At 52.0% G+C, this 14519-nt stretch overlaps 1 pseudogene; it reads right to left on the bottom strand.

Annotated features, from left to right (window-relative positions):
* Positions 1–3171: 3171 nt before the first annotated feature.
* LOC131762030 (U6 spliceosomal RNA) lies at positions 3172–3263 on the bottom strand (annotated as a pseudogene).
* Positions 3264–14519: the final 11256 nt, after the last annotated feature.

The raw sequence follows: 14519 nt of genomic DNA, 5'->3' as shown, positions 1-14519 counted from the left end.
TCCAGTCACGTTCTATGCCGGCAGCTGCTTGGTCACCCGGAAGCTTCTACAGGCCTTGACTCCAGGGATCGAAGGGTGATCATTTAAGTGACTGCTTCACAACTGCGTGCCATGGACCACCAATGTCTCCTTTACCTCAGCAGCAGGGTCCTTAAAAATGCCTCTAAATCTACCTAGATTGGAACAGCGATGCTAGATTCCCCTGGAAGAATCACCAGTGCCAATGACTGTATCAGGCAGCACTGGGTCAGGAGGCAGAGCCCCGTGAGGGTTATGGGATATGGATTTGTCATGGGGATTAGGTTTGACATGACATTGGGAGGAGCTGGGAAGGCAAAGTCCAGAGGGGGAACTGGAGGGCCAGAGAAAGAGCCTCCACCTGGTAATCGGAAAAGCCAGGCGTGTCCAGGGCCTATCGGATTTCTGGCTTCTGGGGGACTCTCGGCCGAGCCTCTGGGGGTGGGCTGGGGGTTGCCGTTGGTCAGGGAGGCCAGCAGGCAGGACACAGAACTGGATGCAGAGGTGAGGCGAGTGAGGACAAACTGGCTCCACCGGCCACTCTGGGTTTGCCTGTCTCCGCATCTGACTACTGTGACCTTCAGAGAGTAGAGGTCACTGCTTCACCCTCGCTTTGCACCCTCGCATACAGGAGCCATACGGGAAGGCATACTGGGAAACGTACTTTGGCTCCGTGAGCACGCACGTCTCCCCACCTGAATCTCCCCTCCCCTCCTCCTCCCAGGCTGGGCTTCTCCTGTACCAGCACCTCCCACGTCTGCCTGATGGCTGCTCCGCCTCCCCCAGCAGACTGTGAGCTCTGAGATGCTGGGCTGAGCCTCTCGACTCATCTCTGTGTGACCAGCCCCTGGCACAAGCTTAGAACAGAGCGGTGCTCTGTGTTTGGCAAATGGACAAGTGAATGAATGAATGAATGATGGCCACTGGGTGCTAGGAACACCGGGAGAAAAGTCAGACAGAGAAGAGGTTAGATGCTGCCCCCAGTATTGAGTACTTATTCTCTGCAGGGCCCTGGGGAGAGGCTGAGGGTGGAGGAGGGAGGTGGAGATGAGCTGACCCGTGAGTGACCACGACACATGTGGGTGAATGTGTCCAGAACCCTTGGATGAACCCAGTAAGAGACTTGGTGGGGAGCTCAGAGGAAGCGAGGCCACTGTCAGCCAGTGAATCACGGAGGACTTCCTGCAGGGGTGCCATGAGGGGAGGACTGAAACAGGTGGAGTTAGGTGGGGTGGGTGCCTTCCAGATGGAGGAAAAGGCTTGTGCAGACACAAGCCCAGGGCACACACCTGAAAGAGTGAGGTTTTTGTTTTGCCCTCACTTCAGGCTGATTTCTAGGTTTTGATTTCCAGGGTAATTCCCACTATTAAGGAGGATGGTCTTGGGAATTCTCTGGCCGTCCAGTGGTTAGGACTCCACGCTTCCACTGCTGGGGACACATGTTTGATCCCTGGTCAGGGACCTAAGATCCCACATGCATGGCAAGGCCAAAAAAATAAAAAATAAAACAATTAAAAAAAAATGGAGGATGGTCTTGTTCACATTAAGATTACTATTCACATTAGTGTTCGTGGTGTAAACAAGAGGCACAAACAGAAACCTAGTTCCTGAGTTCATTCCCTCCTGTCTCCTGGCTCAGCCTCTCGGGTCCATTCTCTGCAACGTGGCCAGAGGGATACCTCTAAATCCCTCCATGGCTCCCTATTGCCCTTGGGATGTGGTCCAGCCTCCTTAATAGGACTCCAGGGTCCTCCTCTCTCACCTCCGGGCCTTCCCACGGGCTGCCTCCTCTGCCCAGGACACTCCTCACCCCTTTAATGCTGCCTCCCAGACCAGCCTCTCCTGTCCCCTCCCCGGGCCAGGGATTCCCTTAAACTTCCCAACTTACCACTCGTCAGGTTTGTTGGATTAGAGTCCTCCCCGGCCATCCTGGTCATCTCTGTTCATCCCGGAACCCTGCTCAGCAGCCTGAGCTGGCCTCCCGGGGCCACCCTGTAGCCTGGCTGGGCTCTGGAGGGGAGGGACCCACAGCTATGAAGGGCACACAGATGGGGCTCTAGAAATTCTTGAGTAAATGGCTGAAATTGTGGTGCTTTCACTTACTTTGTTCTCGTGTCATCCTTGCAAACTTTGAGGTAAGTTCTGTTATTATCCTCACTTTTTAGACAAAAGAACAAAGTCTCAGAGAAGGGCACAGGGCTACTGGCTATGGCTATGCTCACCTTGGTCTGATTGCAGGGACCAAGGAACAAATAAAGCCGGGAGTCTGAGGAAGAATAAAGGAAATCAGGGAGAAGACTTCTGCGAGTTACTCATGTTTGTCTTTTAAAAAATATATTTATTTATTTATTATTTATTTAGGCTGCACTGGGTCTTAGTTGTGGCATGCATGTGGGATCTAGTTCCCCAACCAGGGATTGAACCTGGGCCCCCTGCATTGGGAGCGTGCAGACTTACCCACTGGACCACCAGGGAAGTCCCTAATCGTCTTTTAATAAGCACGTGCCGTCCCTACTCCAGGGCAGGCCCGTTGCTCACAGTGGCAGTGACCTGCTGTTATTTGTTCACTTTTCCTGAGAGGGCAGAGAGCAGGCCTCCCGGGCTGGCCTGGTTGGCACATTGCAGTCTGAGGGGCCTCTCTGGGGCAGGCGTCACTCTTAACATGCAGCAGGACCTGGCACTTCTGAAGAGGGCCTCCCGAGCCAGGGTGTCTGGGCTCAAATTCCAGCTCCACCACGTACCAGCCGCATGACCTTGGGCAAGCTACCTCTCTTGGCCTCAGTTTCCCCATCTGTAAAATTGGGATAATAATAGTAGCGACCTCACAGGGTTGTGGTGAGGATTAAATACATTAATATTTGTAAAGAACATAGAACAGGGCCTGGCACGTAGTAAGTCCTATATTAGCATTTGCTTACCCCCCACCCCCCATATATATACAATTGTTAGAAAATGTTTGAGGGTAATTTGAGCAGCACATATCAATTTTTTTTAAGATTTATTTTTTATTGAAATATAGTTGATTTACAATGTTGTATTAGTTTCTGGTATACAGCATAGTGATTCAGTTCTCTCTATATACATATATATATACTTACACATACATATATGTATATTTTTCATGTTCTTTTCCATCATGGTTTATTACAGGATAAAAATATGGAACTCTTCTCGAATGTGCGTGTCATCCTTGTGCTAATGTTCTCTGAATTGTTCCAATTTGCATATATGTGCTGCCAAAGCAAGCATGCACATAGAAAATTTTTAAATGTGCAGCATCCACTCAGCAATCCCACTTTGTGGAACCTATCTGATGGACACCTTCATAATATCCATAATGATAAATATTTAAGAATGTTTCTTGGGGCTTCCCTGGTGGTGCAGCAGTTGAGAGTCCGCCTGCCGATGCAGGGGACACGGGTTCGTGCCCTGGTCCGGGAAGATCCCACATGCCGCGGAGCGGCTGGGCCCGTGAGCCATGGCTGCCGGGCCTGCGCGTCCGGAGCCTGTGCTCCGCAACGGGAGAGGCCACAACAGTGAGAGGCCCGCGTACCGAAAAAAAAAAAAAAAAAAGAATGTTTCTTGGAGCATTATTTGTAAGGACAAAAAATTGGAAACAACACAGATGTTCATCAAAAGGGGAGTGGTTAAATAAATTCTGGACATCCTCAGGTGGAACACCATGCAAGGATGAAAAGAGTGAGTTGTGTGTATAAGGTTGAATCATCTGAAATTGCTGGCATTTAGCCATTATTGATTTACAAAGTAGTGATGGCAATTGCAGAGGATTCAATCTACTACTATGCACTTGTATTAGAGTAGTTTGAGCTGTGGTGACAGACAGACCCAAGAGTGTTATGGACAAACACAGCAGAAGTTTGTTTGCTGCTAAAGTAACAGTCCCAGGTTGGGAGGATGAAATAAATGATGGGGGGGACGTCTCTTCCATGAGGTGATTCAGGGACCCAGACTGAGGAAGAGTCTGGTATCTTCAACGGGTATTTTTCCCAGGCTGCGTGTTAACACCGGCCAGAAGGGAGAAGGAGAACGCAGGCGCATGAGGGAGGCTTTATGGCCCTGGCCTGCACGGGCACCCCTTACTTCGGCTCACACTCCATTGCAGACAAATTAGTCATATGGCCACACCTACCCACAAGAAGGCTGGGAGATGTGCTCTAGCCGTGTGTATGGGAAGCAGGAAAGGCAGGTTTTTGCGGATGGATGGGCTGTCTCTGCCCCAGTACTCTCTAGGCCTCAGTTTCCTTATCTTTATTATGGGGGTAATAACTGTAGCTACTGCACAGCAAGTGGCAGCAATGGCAATAATATGTGTGCATTCAGCAGAGCCCTTGACCCATCGTGAGTGTTCCATAAATATTCAGGTGGCAGGCTACCTCCCAGAGGTCCCTTCTGGAATCGACTTCCAGTCGCCCACAGGCATAACTTGCCTGACTGTGGCAGATTGCATTTCCCCACATGCTCTTGTTACAGTGGGTCACTGACATTCCCCCATCCTTGAACCTGGGCAGACCTTCATAACAGGTGGTGGAGGTGATACTGCCTGACTCCTGAGGCTGGTCCTAATGGGCAACATGGTTTCTGCTTGACGTTCTCTCTCTCTCTCTCTCTGTCTCATGCATGCCATGGTTGCTCTTGGAACCTAGCCACCATGTTTCTGGAAGCTAGGCCACCTGAAGAGGCTGTGCGTGGGGATCTCAGCTGACAACCCCAGCTAGGCCCCCAAAGCACAGCCGGCATCAACCGTCAGATGTGTGAGCAGGGAACTTTTGCATGACTCCAGCCCCAGACTTTGAGTTTTCCAGCCGAGGCCCCAGACATTGTGGGGCAGAGACAATTCATCCCTGCTGTCTGCATTCCTGACCCACAGGAATCAATAATCAAATAATGATTGTTGTTTGAAGAGACGGGATTTTGGAGTAGCTTGTTATTCAGCAATAAATAACGGATAGAGTGACGCATGTTTTAGTCTCCCCTTTCCTTGTCTTATCCCCCACTCCCCTTCTTGTTTCTCCTGGGACCACCTCCCACATCACCCACCTGCACCCACCTGTCTCAGGGTCTGCTTCTGGGAGACCCAGCAAGGCAACACATTATTTGGGAAAGATACACGTAGAAAAATGACAAATGGAAAATTATTGGATGCCCCTTCGGGAATGAGTTTGAGAACCAGAAACTTTACTTTTTATTCAACATCTGTCCGAATTATTTACATGTTAAGCAATTCTTCATTATAATTTTTAAAAGTATAAAAAATTTCCATAAAACCTTGAGTCAGGTCTCATCTGATCCAGTGCTGGACCGAGTGAGCGGATCTCTGAGCAGGTGAGCTTCAGACGTTGTGTACTCGCCGGCAGTGGAGCTGGGGTGTGGTGACTTTTTCCTTTTTAAATTTTTATTTATTTATTTTATTTATGGCTGTGTTGGGTCTTCGTTTCTGTGTGAGGGCTTTCTCCAGTTGCGGAGAGCGGGGGCCACTCTTCATCGCAGTGTGCGGGCCTCTCACTGTTGTGGCCTCTCCCGTTGCGGGGCACAGGCTCCAGACGCGCAGGCTCAGTAATTGTGGCTCACGGGCCCAGCTGCCCCGCGGCATGTGGGATCTTCCCGGACCAGGGCTCGAACCCGTGTCCCCTGCACTGGCAGGCAGATTCTCAACCACTGCGCCACCAGGGAAGCCCGACTTTTTTCCTTTTTTCAATGCTTTAAATGAACTTTAAAAATTGTGGCAAAATATACATGAAATTTACTATTTAACCATTTTAAAGTGGCATCAAGTATATGCACATTGTGGTACAACCTTCACCACCGTCCATCTCCAGAACTCTTTCATCATCCCAAGCTGAAACGCTGTACCCTGGCCCCTGGTGACCACCATTCTCCTTTCTGTTTGTGTGAATTTGACTCCTCTAGGTACCTCATATGAGTGGAATCATACAATAGTTATATTTTTGTGTCTGGCTTGTTTCACTTAGCGTGGTGGTTTCTTAAGTGGTCCCAGGATAACTTTCCTGGTCGCCGCCATCCGTGACCACACTTCCAGGCACGAGACCTGTACCGCGCTGCACAGGTGTGGCTGGTGGGCATGGGTGGCGGCGTGGCAGGCAGATGGGACTGGTCCAGACACTTTGCTACAGACCAGCTCACGGTGCCTCCCCTTTCCCCATTCCGAGCAGAATTGCTGGGTGAGGGTTAATCAACATTCAGTCATGTTTCCAAGTTTAAATGGAGCGTTTGTTTAATTATGTGTAAGTAGCAATACATTGTGGCCATTATCTAAATCACTATTTTATTTCCTGGATGTGGTTTCGTAATGCAGGGTTTCTGCTCCAGCCTAGCATCATTAACAGAGAAGAGTTAATGAATATAAAAGCGTAAAGGCTAATTACACTTTAATTTACAATCATGGTCTCATTTTGGGACCACATGAAATCTGTTTTGAAAACAATTAAAAAAAAAAAAAAACCCGATCTTGCCATGGTAAATGGAGGGACCCCGGCCAGGAGCCCAGCTCTGCCTGCCACGTAGTGGCTGAGCGGCATTGGCTGGCACCGATCCCCTCCCTGGCGCCGTTACTCGGAGGCTGGTGAGGCCAAGTTCAGCGCCCTGTGACTCTGTCTTTTGTTTCCAGCAATTTTCCTCTTGCCTTCTTGTGGCTGCGGGGAAGAGTTGGGGGAGCCTCATGTGGGGCACTGGTGGTCTGACCGTGCAGCTCTGATGCGGCATCACATCGAGCTGTGACGGTTGCAGTTACTTAGTGGTTTTAAAAGTGATGGTGATAGAAATTGGTGGTGGTGATGGGTGAAAAGCTGACATTTGCTAGGTTCCTACTGTGTGCCAGGCACTGTGCTGGGTACTTTTACATATATTATTTATTCCTTGAAATTTCTTATCAACTGCAATTAGTCTCCCTGAAATTTGAATTTGTTCCTCTGAAATGTTTAATGGAACTATGGAATCATTGTTAATTTTCTTAGGATAATAATGGCATTGTAGTTACGTAGAAGAATGTCCTTATTCTTAGGAGACGAAAGGAAGTTTGTGGCTGAAGGGTCATGATATCTGCCACTCACGTCCAAATGGCCCAGGAAAAAATATTATATATGTATACATATTTATATATAATTGTTATATATTTTAATATGCTAATATGTATTATATATAATGTATGTATATATATTTTATATATGTGTAGAGAGAGAGAGAGAGAGAGAGCGAGAGACAAAGAGACAAAGATAGAGAGAGACCCAGAGAGAGAGACAAAGAGATAAATGGGCAAAATATGAATCGGTGTTGAATCTAGATGGAGGGTATACAAGTGTTCATTGTGCAATTCTTTCAACTTTCCTCTTTTTCTCCCAGTTGAGGTAAAAGGTCCATTTAATTAAGCCCAGCATTTGTCTGTATGATTTTGCATTATGGATTACTGGAGTCTGGAATAATAATTAATCAGGTAATCGAATAATAATTAATTAAACAAATATGCAAAAAAGCAAAATAAAACCACAGAGGGGATGACCCGCAGTGGGGCCCAGTTGTCTTTTGCTTCTGAAACTTTCAATTCAGGCTTCCCTCGTAAAGAACAATCATTTAAGAACATCCCAGCAGCTACTGAGCATTTATGCTAGGGCGGGCAGCAAACGGCTTTCTCAGTATTAGCTGAGCCACCCCCAGGAATTCATCCACAGGAAATATCGGGGTAGGGCTCCAGCATTATTCATGTTAAACTTAACAATAGGGACAACGGAAATAGACGAATCTGAAGAGAAAACAATAAAGTGCATTTTAAAACTTTCTGTAATTTCTACACAGGTTTGGGGGAGGCTCTGCGCTCCCCACCCACGTGGGGCAAGGCGGCTGGCAGCCATGTGACTCCACCCCCTTGGCCATAGCTGATTGGATCAGGACAGACCCTGGTACTCAAGCTGAGCCAATCAGAATGCCTTCCCCAGGAATTTGGAAAAGGGACGAAGGAATCCCGATTCAGTCTGAATCTGGGAGCTGTCAGGAGCAGTCTTCTGCCTGGTGGGCTGAGGAGCCTGTGTGCCACGAAGAGTATGGAGCAGCCCTCACAGAGAGAAGCAGGAGAGAGCGGAGAGCCCTGGGGGAGACCCAGCAACATTTCCAGGCCCATTGGTCCTGTCCTTGGATTTCAGGAGACTCCACTGTAGTGTTCTGTTAAACTCCTTTTTTGTCAGTCTGGCTTGAATGGGTTTCTGTTACAACCAAATTAGTCCTCCTATAGTAGGCATGTATTATTTTAATAATATGAAGGAAAGGAATAGAAATCACAGCCATTTACTGACTGGGCTGGGCACCTGGTGCTGTGCGTCCCCGGGCCTGTGCAAACGCCCTCAGATCCGTGCCTGGTTACTCCCACTCTGCCCAGGCCCCTCAAATGGCCAATGGGAGGCACTGGGGGAGACAGGAGAGCAGGAGAAGGGAGAAGCCAGGGTATTTTTGCCCCCTGTTGCTGGGCCCTGGGCAGCCTCTGGTAGGGACCATGCTTCCTCTGCAGCTCCCCTCTTCCCCCCCATGGGCCCTCCTTGGTTCCAGCTTCCACCGCGTGGCCCCTGTGAATCCCATCTCCTCCAACTGTGCTCCCCACACAGGGGAGCAAGCGGCTACCTGCTTCAATAATCTCTGGGTCTCTGCCTCATCCCGTGTAGCTTCTCAGCTCTTATGTCACCTGTGTAGTTAATTCCCTGGATCAAATTCTCCCTGCTGAAATACTGTTTTCCCGGTCTAATGCTGACTGAATCACATATATTATCTAATTTTACTCTTGAAATACCCCTCTGAGGGAGATATTAGGATCCCCACTTTGCAAATGAGGAAGCTGCTGCTCAGAGACACTAAGTAACGCGCCCCAAAGTCACACGGCTTTACCACGGCACTCAGAAGCTCTTTGAACTCTTATTACTATATCGTACCAGACTGTTTTGTATAGTCACCTCTGTAGTTAGAAAGAAAAGTTATTAAAGACAAACAACATGAAACAAATCCTGGGTAAGTGCAGGACCGATACAGAGGGTCTGGGGTGGCCCTGCAGGTCTGGGAAACTCCCTCAGGCAAGTCCAGCCTCTCTCAGCCCTGGGAGAACGCAGGGGCAGGTCCTGGAATCCCAGGCCTCAACTTAGTAGCCAGAGCCCCTGGGAATGAGCCTCTCTGAGCCCAGTTCTCTCCTGCATCACGAGAGAGAGTCAAGTTTAAAGGTCAGTTCCCCGCAGAGCTGGCATGAACACACCTCAGGCAGCGGTGGTTTTGTGACTGCATGGTGGTCATAGCGTCTGCCTGTAGCCTGGCATGAAGTCACCCCCAATAAGCCTGTTCAGGTCTTGTGCCTGTGTCTCGCCGCTCTGGGGCCTCAGCCAGGAGTGCTGATGCAAAAGAGGGACGTGGACGCTGCGTCTCAGCACTGACCCACCTCTGTCCCTCCAGTTCCAGGACCAGTTCCACCTGTTCTCACTGACTTAGGATTTTTCTTGCTTCAAAAAATATGTTCAGGGCTTCCCTGGTGGCGCAGTGGTTGAGAATCCGCCTGCCGATGCAGGAGACACGGGTTCGTGCCCTGGTCCGGGAAGATCCCACGTGCCGCGGAGCGGCTGGTCCCGTGAGCCATGGCCGCTGGGCCTGCGCGTCCGGAGCCTGTGCTCCGCAATGGGAGAGGCCACAACAGTGAGAGGCCCGCATACGGCAAAAAAAAAAAAAAAAAAATGTTCATTTTTGGGCTTCCCTGGTGGCGCAGTGGGTGGGAGTCCGCCTGCCGATGCAGGGGACGCGGGTTTGTGCCCTGGTCCGCGAAGATCCCACATGCCGCGGAGCGGCTGGGCCCGTGAGCCATGGCCGCTGGGCCTGCGCGTCGGGAGCCTGTGCTCCGCAATGGGAGAGGCCGCGGCGATGAGAGGCCCGCGTACCACAAAAAAAAAAAAAAAAAAAAAAAGTGTTCATTTTTAATATCCGTGAACGGTTCCAGCTTGAAGGGCTGGTTCTATTTTTTCCTGACACATATGAAATGAAATGTGTAACTACTAAAGGAAAAATGCTCTTGAGAGATCATGGGAAACAGCCCCTCCCAGGCAGGCACTGACATAGGGGCCAGGCAAACTTTGCCCCCTCTGTTAGTGGAATCATCCTGGACAAGTGATTTCTCTCTGGCCTCAGTTTTTTTTACCTGTAAAGTGGGATAATCTTGGTCCCTACCTCAGGGGTATTGCCAGGGATCCTTCAGCTAATTCAGAGGCCTGGAGGATGGGCACCATCTATGGTTATTATTTTGTTACTGTTTTGTTATTATTGCCAGCAATCTGTGGCCTGAGTGGGTCCCTTGTGGCCTAGGGAAGTATAGGCCCAGAGTCCAGGGCCTCCCAGAGGCCCCAGGCCAGGTGCTGGGGTGAGGGGTGAGGGGTGGGCACCCTCCCTGCCACGGAGCTGCAGAGGGAAGTGCTGCTGGGTGCTGACACAGGGACTCTGCAGCCCTTACTAAATGGCCTCCAGTCTGGGGCAGTTGGGAGGCTGCTCCTGACTCCCTGGTGACCTTCTAGCTCTGGCACCTGGCAGCTCCTTCTTTCAGGTCTGACCCCTTTTGTGCATCCAACACAGATTCCCCCTTTGGGCACCTAGGGAATTAGCTTGAGCCTGAATTTTAGCATCAGAGGGACCTGGTTGCAAATCCTGTCCTGCCACGCAGGAGCTGTGTGACTCTGAGCATGTTGCTTAACTTCTCTGAGGCCCTGTCTCCTCAGGTGACATGGCAGTGATGATGATACCCACCTCCCGGGCTCAGCCACGTAACAAGTCCTTACTATTGGCTGGGCCAAGGTGGTTGTTGGTGAAGAGATGGGGATGCAGCCCGGAGCAGATGGACCTGGCAGTCTAGAGGGGAGAGTTGCTATGGTAACAGTAAGAATGGCCACATGTATTGAGCTCTCACCGTGGGCAAGGTGTACTGCTAAGTGCTGGATGTTGACTGACTGTCCCACTGTTACCAGGAACCTATGGGGAGAGTGGATTGCCTCACGTCAAAGCTCACACGTTATGAGTGGACAATCAGGGATTCGAACCCAGGCTGGGCTGACTCCAAGTGTGGGCACAGAGTCCTCTGCGATGTGGTCTCCAGCTGTGTCAGTTTCTTCCACTGGACCCCGTTGCAGGGTTAGGTGAGGATTCATGGTGACGTCAGTCACTCCTTGAGGGTTGTGGTCCAATGGGGGAGCCCTTGGTACCTTTGAAAGTTCTGAATCTAAAACATTTGGGGATGGGGCACAGCTGATGTCACCCCTGGGGGCAGCCCCCTTGCACCCCTCTGCTGGCAGGAGGCCCCCTTGTCTTGCTTAAGCCTCTCTCAAGGCTGGTGGGATGGGCAGCTCCTTGCCCCTTTTGGCTTGATTCTCCTAGAGCTGCAGTACAATTATCAGGGTTGTACACAGAATGACCCTATGGGTACTCACGACCCCAGGGGCCCACCAAGGGACGTGGGACAGGCTGGCGATGGGAACAAGGATATGAAGATACCTCCCCCCGCCCCCTCCCGTGGTCCTGGAAGTAGTTTCCAGGCAACTTCCTGGGGGACTTCACCACATGGAGCCAGGATGTCCGACTCCTTGGAGACCGATTCACTGGTGGAACTGTAAAGGGAGCTGGTACTGGAGTCGGGGTTAGGGCTCTGGGGGCAGAAGTGAAACCTTCCTGCAGCTGCCGGACCCAAAGTGACCCTCCTCCCCTGCCTGCTGAGAACCCCCCACCTCTAGCGTCCCTACTCATTCCATTCACTTCATCCTTCTGAGATTTATTCCCAGGCCTCGGAGACTGAAAATAATTTGCTGACAAAGCCCCGTCCCGGGCAGGTGCTTTAATTGGTTTTGTGGGAGCAAGTCTGGGACCATCTATTTAGAAGGAAATAGAAATTATGGCGGTGCTGCCCGTCCTTTCCCTGTAACGGGTACTGTGGAGTGTGTCTGTGTGTGTGTGGTGAGGGGAAGGGCAGCTGCAAGGAAAGCAGAGGCCTGGTCACAGGGGGTGCAGTGATTGGGCAGGGGTGTCTGGGGCCACAGGGCAATGAGAGTAGGGGCTGCAGGCCGGCCCCCTCCTCAGCCCTGGCCCAGCGTTGGAATCAGAGCAGGGCAGCTTCTCAGCCTCACAGAGCCCAGGGCGGGGAGAAGGCACTGGGACTAGGGGGGCCCAGGGGCAAGGACACGGCTGGGCTTAGCTATCAAGAGCCTCGTCCCCATCCTTCCTCAAGGACACCCTAGCGCCTGGCCGATGGGCACCTTCTAAAACACAAATCACATTTGTAACTCCCCCCCACCTTTCTTTTTTTGGCTGCTCTGCACAGCTTTCTGGATCTTAGTTCCCCGATTAGGGATCGAACCTGGCCCCAGCAGTGAAAGCGCCAAGACATAACCACTGGACTGCCAGGGAATTCCCACATATTTGTAACTCCTTGACTCAAAGCCCTTCCATGTCGCCCCACTGCCCTCAGAATGAAGCCAAGTTCCTTAGCTTGACATTCAAAGTCCCTCACAGTCTGTCTGCCCTCTGATGATCTCTCCAGCCACACCGTCCTTTTCTCCCGTCCCCAACTGCTCCCTATAATAGTCTCTAGTCACTCCACCAGGTCCCTTTGGTCCCATCCTGTGCACCCTGCTCCTTGTTAACATGTCAATTGCCCCATGACTGAGGAGATCATCATTACTCTCATTTTATAGCCTAGGAAATGGAGGCTCAGAAAGATTAAAAGTCACCTGCCAGAGGTCACACAGCAGGGCTGGGACTCCAACCCAGGCCTATCCAGTGCCCAATCCCATACTCTTAACGACCAAGGTGTAGATGGGAACTAGCCAAGTTCCCTCAGGCCTCTAAGCCCCATGTCTTCCCCTGAAATATCCCTGCTTGCATTTTTTCCCACTGGCAAACTCCTGTGCATACTTTAAAGCCCACTTGATGTCACTTCCTTCCTTGACTCATCCCTCCCATGTCCAGTCTCTCCTTGGGGCTTCCCCAAGCCCCAGCCAAGCCCTCACCTCAGCTCTGCTCCCTGGGTTTGTCATTGTCTGTGTCAGTGTCTGTCTCCTCCACTTCATTCCTCCCCCCCAGACTGAAAGCTCCAGCTGAACCGTTGACCCTACAGAGTGGGGAGCACAGCCCTGGAGCACAGATGGGTCAGATCCTGGGACCTGGACTCTTTCCTTGTCTGGGGTATTGAGCAGCCTAGACCACAGCTGTTCTGTGTGATCCTGAGCAAGAACCTGTGTCGCTGTGGACTCAGTTTGCCCACCTGTAAAAAGGGAAGGTCAGCCTGGAGGCATCTGACACCTGGGGACTCTGAGGGCCAGGCTTGAGCTGCAGCCTTACACCATGTGACCAATGTGATTTGTGACTCTCGTGATGTATGTGGGGGGGGTGGCCACACCCCATGCCAGGGTGGGTCAGCGCTGACGCCCAGCTCAGCCTGGGTTCCACGTGGTGACTGTAGACTGGGCTGGCAGAGCTCTGAAGTGAGTCTCAAATTAGGGCTGCAATCTCAGCTCTGCCAAGCCTCCCGACCTCGATGAGCCCCGGTTTCATCCGTAGAACGGAATAATAATAATACCACCTCACAGGGTGGATTTGCCATGAGGACCACAGGAGCGATACACAGGGCCTGGCCCAGAGCATGCACCCCAAATGTGCTCACGATCGTCACGGGTGCAAAGAACCTTGGGTGCCATGTCCTCGCTGGCACAGTAGTGGGTGGCAGGGGGTGCCTGAAGGATCTCAGTCTAGACGGACGACCAGACTGACTCACAGAGGCCAGGCCAGAGCTAAGGGGCCTGATTGGGTCTTGGTTTCCTGGTCCCAAGGTAGCCAGTCAGGCTGGGGCTCCAAGGGGCTTTTTTTCCTGGTGACTTTTTTTTTTGAAGACTCCAGGACATGTTAAATGGGTGGGGGCAGTTCCTGAGGACAGATGGGCAGGGTGTGTGGGGGTGGCTCAGAGGAGGCTTGGGGCAGGCAGAGGTTCCAGGATGGAAGAGGTGGTACCCGGAGGAGACCAGTATGGTCAGTGGCTCAGGAGGTGGCCGGCCGGGTTCGGGGGCCCCCATTCACATGCCCCAGAGTCAAGGTCCCGTCCAGATTTCCCCACTTCCAGGCTGTGGGCCGAGCCCCAGTCTCCCGCTCTGTCGAACGAGAAAGCAGCCCCTGCCGGTGGCCGCGGGGGCGGGGGCGCGAGCAGCGCGGGCCCCGGGAGGCCGCAGCCGTGGGGCTCTGGCCGGGCTCCCGGGACCCGCGCGGCGGCAGCTCCCGCCCCTTCCACGTGGCCGCTCCGAGAAGGCGTCTGTAGCTTCGGCGGGCCCCACGGACCCGGGAGACGAGGAGACACCCCCCTCGGCGCCCGGCCCCGACGCCCGCTCAGCGCGGACCGCAGGTGGCGCCAAGGGGCCGCGGTTGGGCCTCCCTCGCGGCTCCGGCTGCCCCGCCGAGGGGCGGCGCGGAGCGGGGAGGCGGAC

Source organism: Kogia breviceps, chromosome 8, assembly GCF_026419965.1.
Source record: "Kogia breviceps isolate mKogBre1 chromosome 8, mKogBre1 haplotype 1, whole genome shotgun sequence".
NCBI classification, from domain to species: Eukaryota; Metazoa; Chordata; class Mammalia; order Artiodactyla; family Physeteridae; genus Kogia; species Kogia breviceps.
Note: the sequence above shows the minus strand (reverse complement) of the source record. Positions and strands in the feature narration are given on the sequence as shown.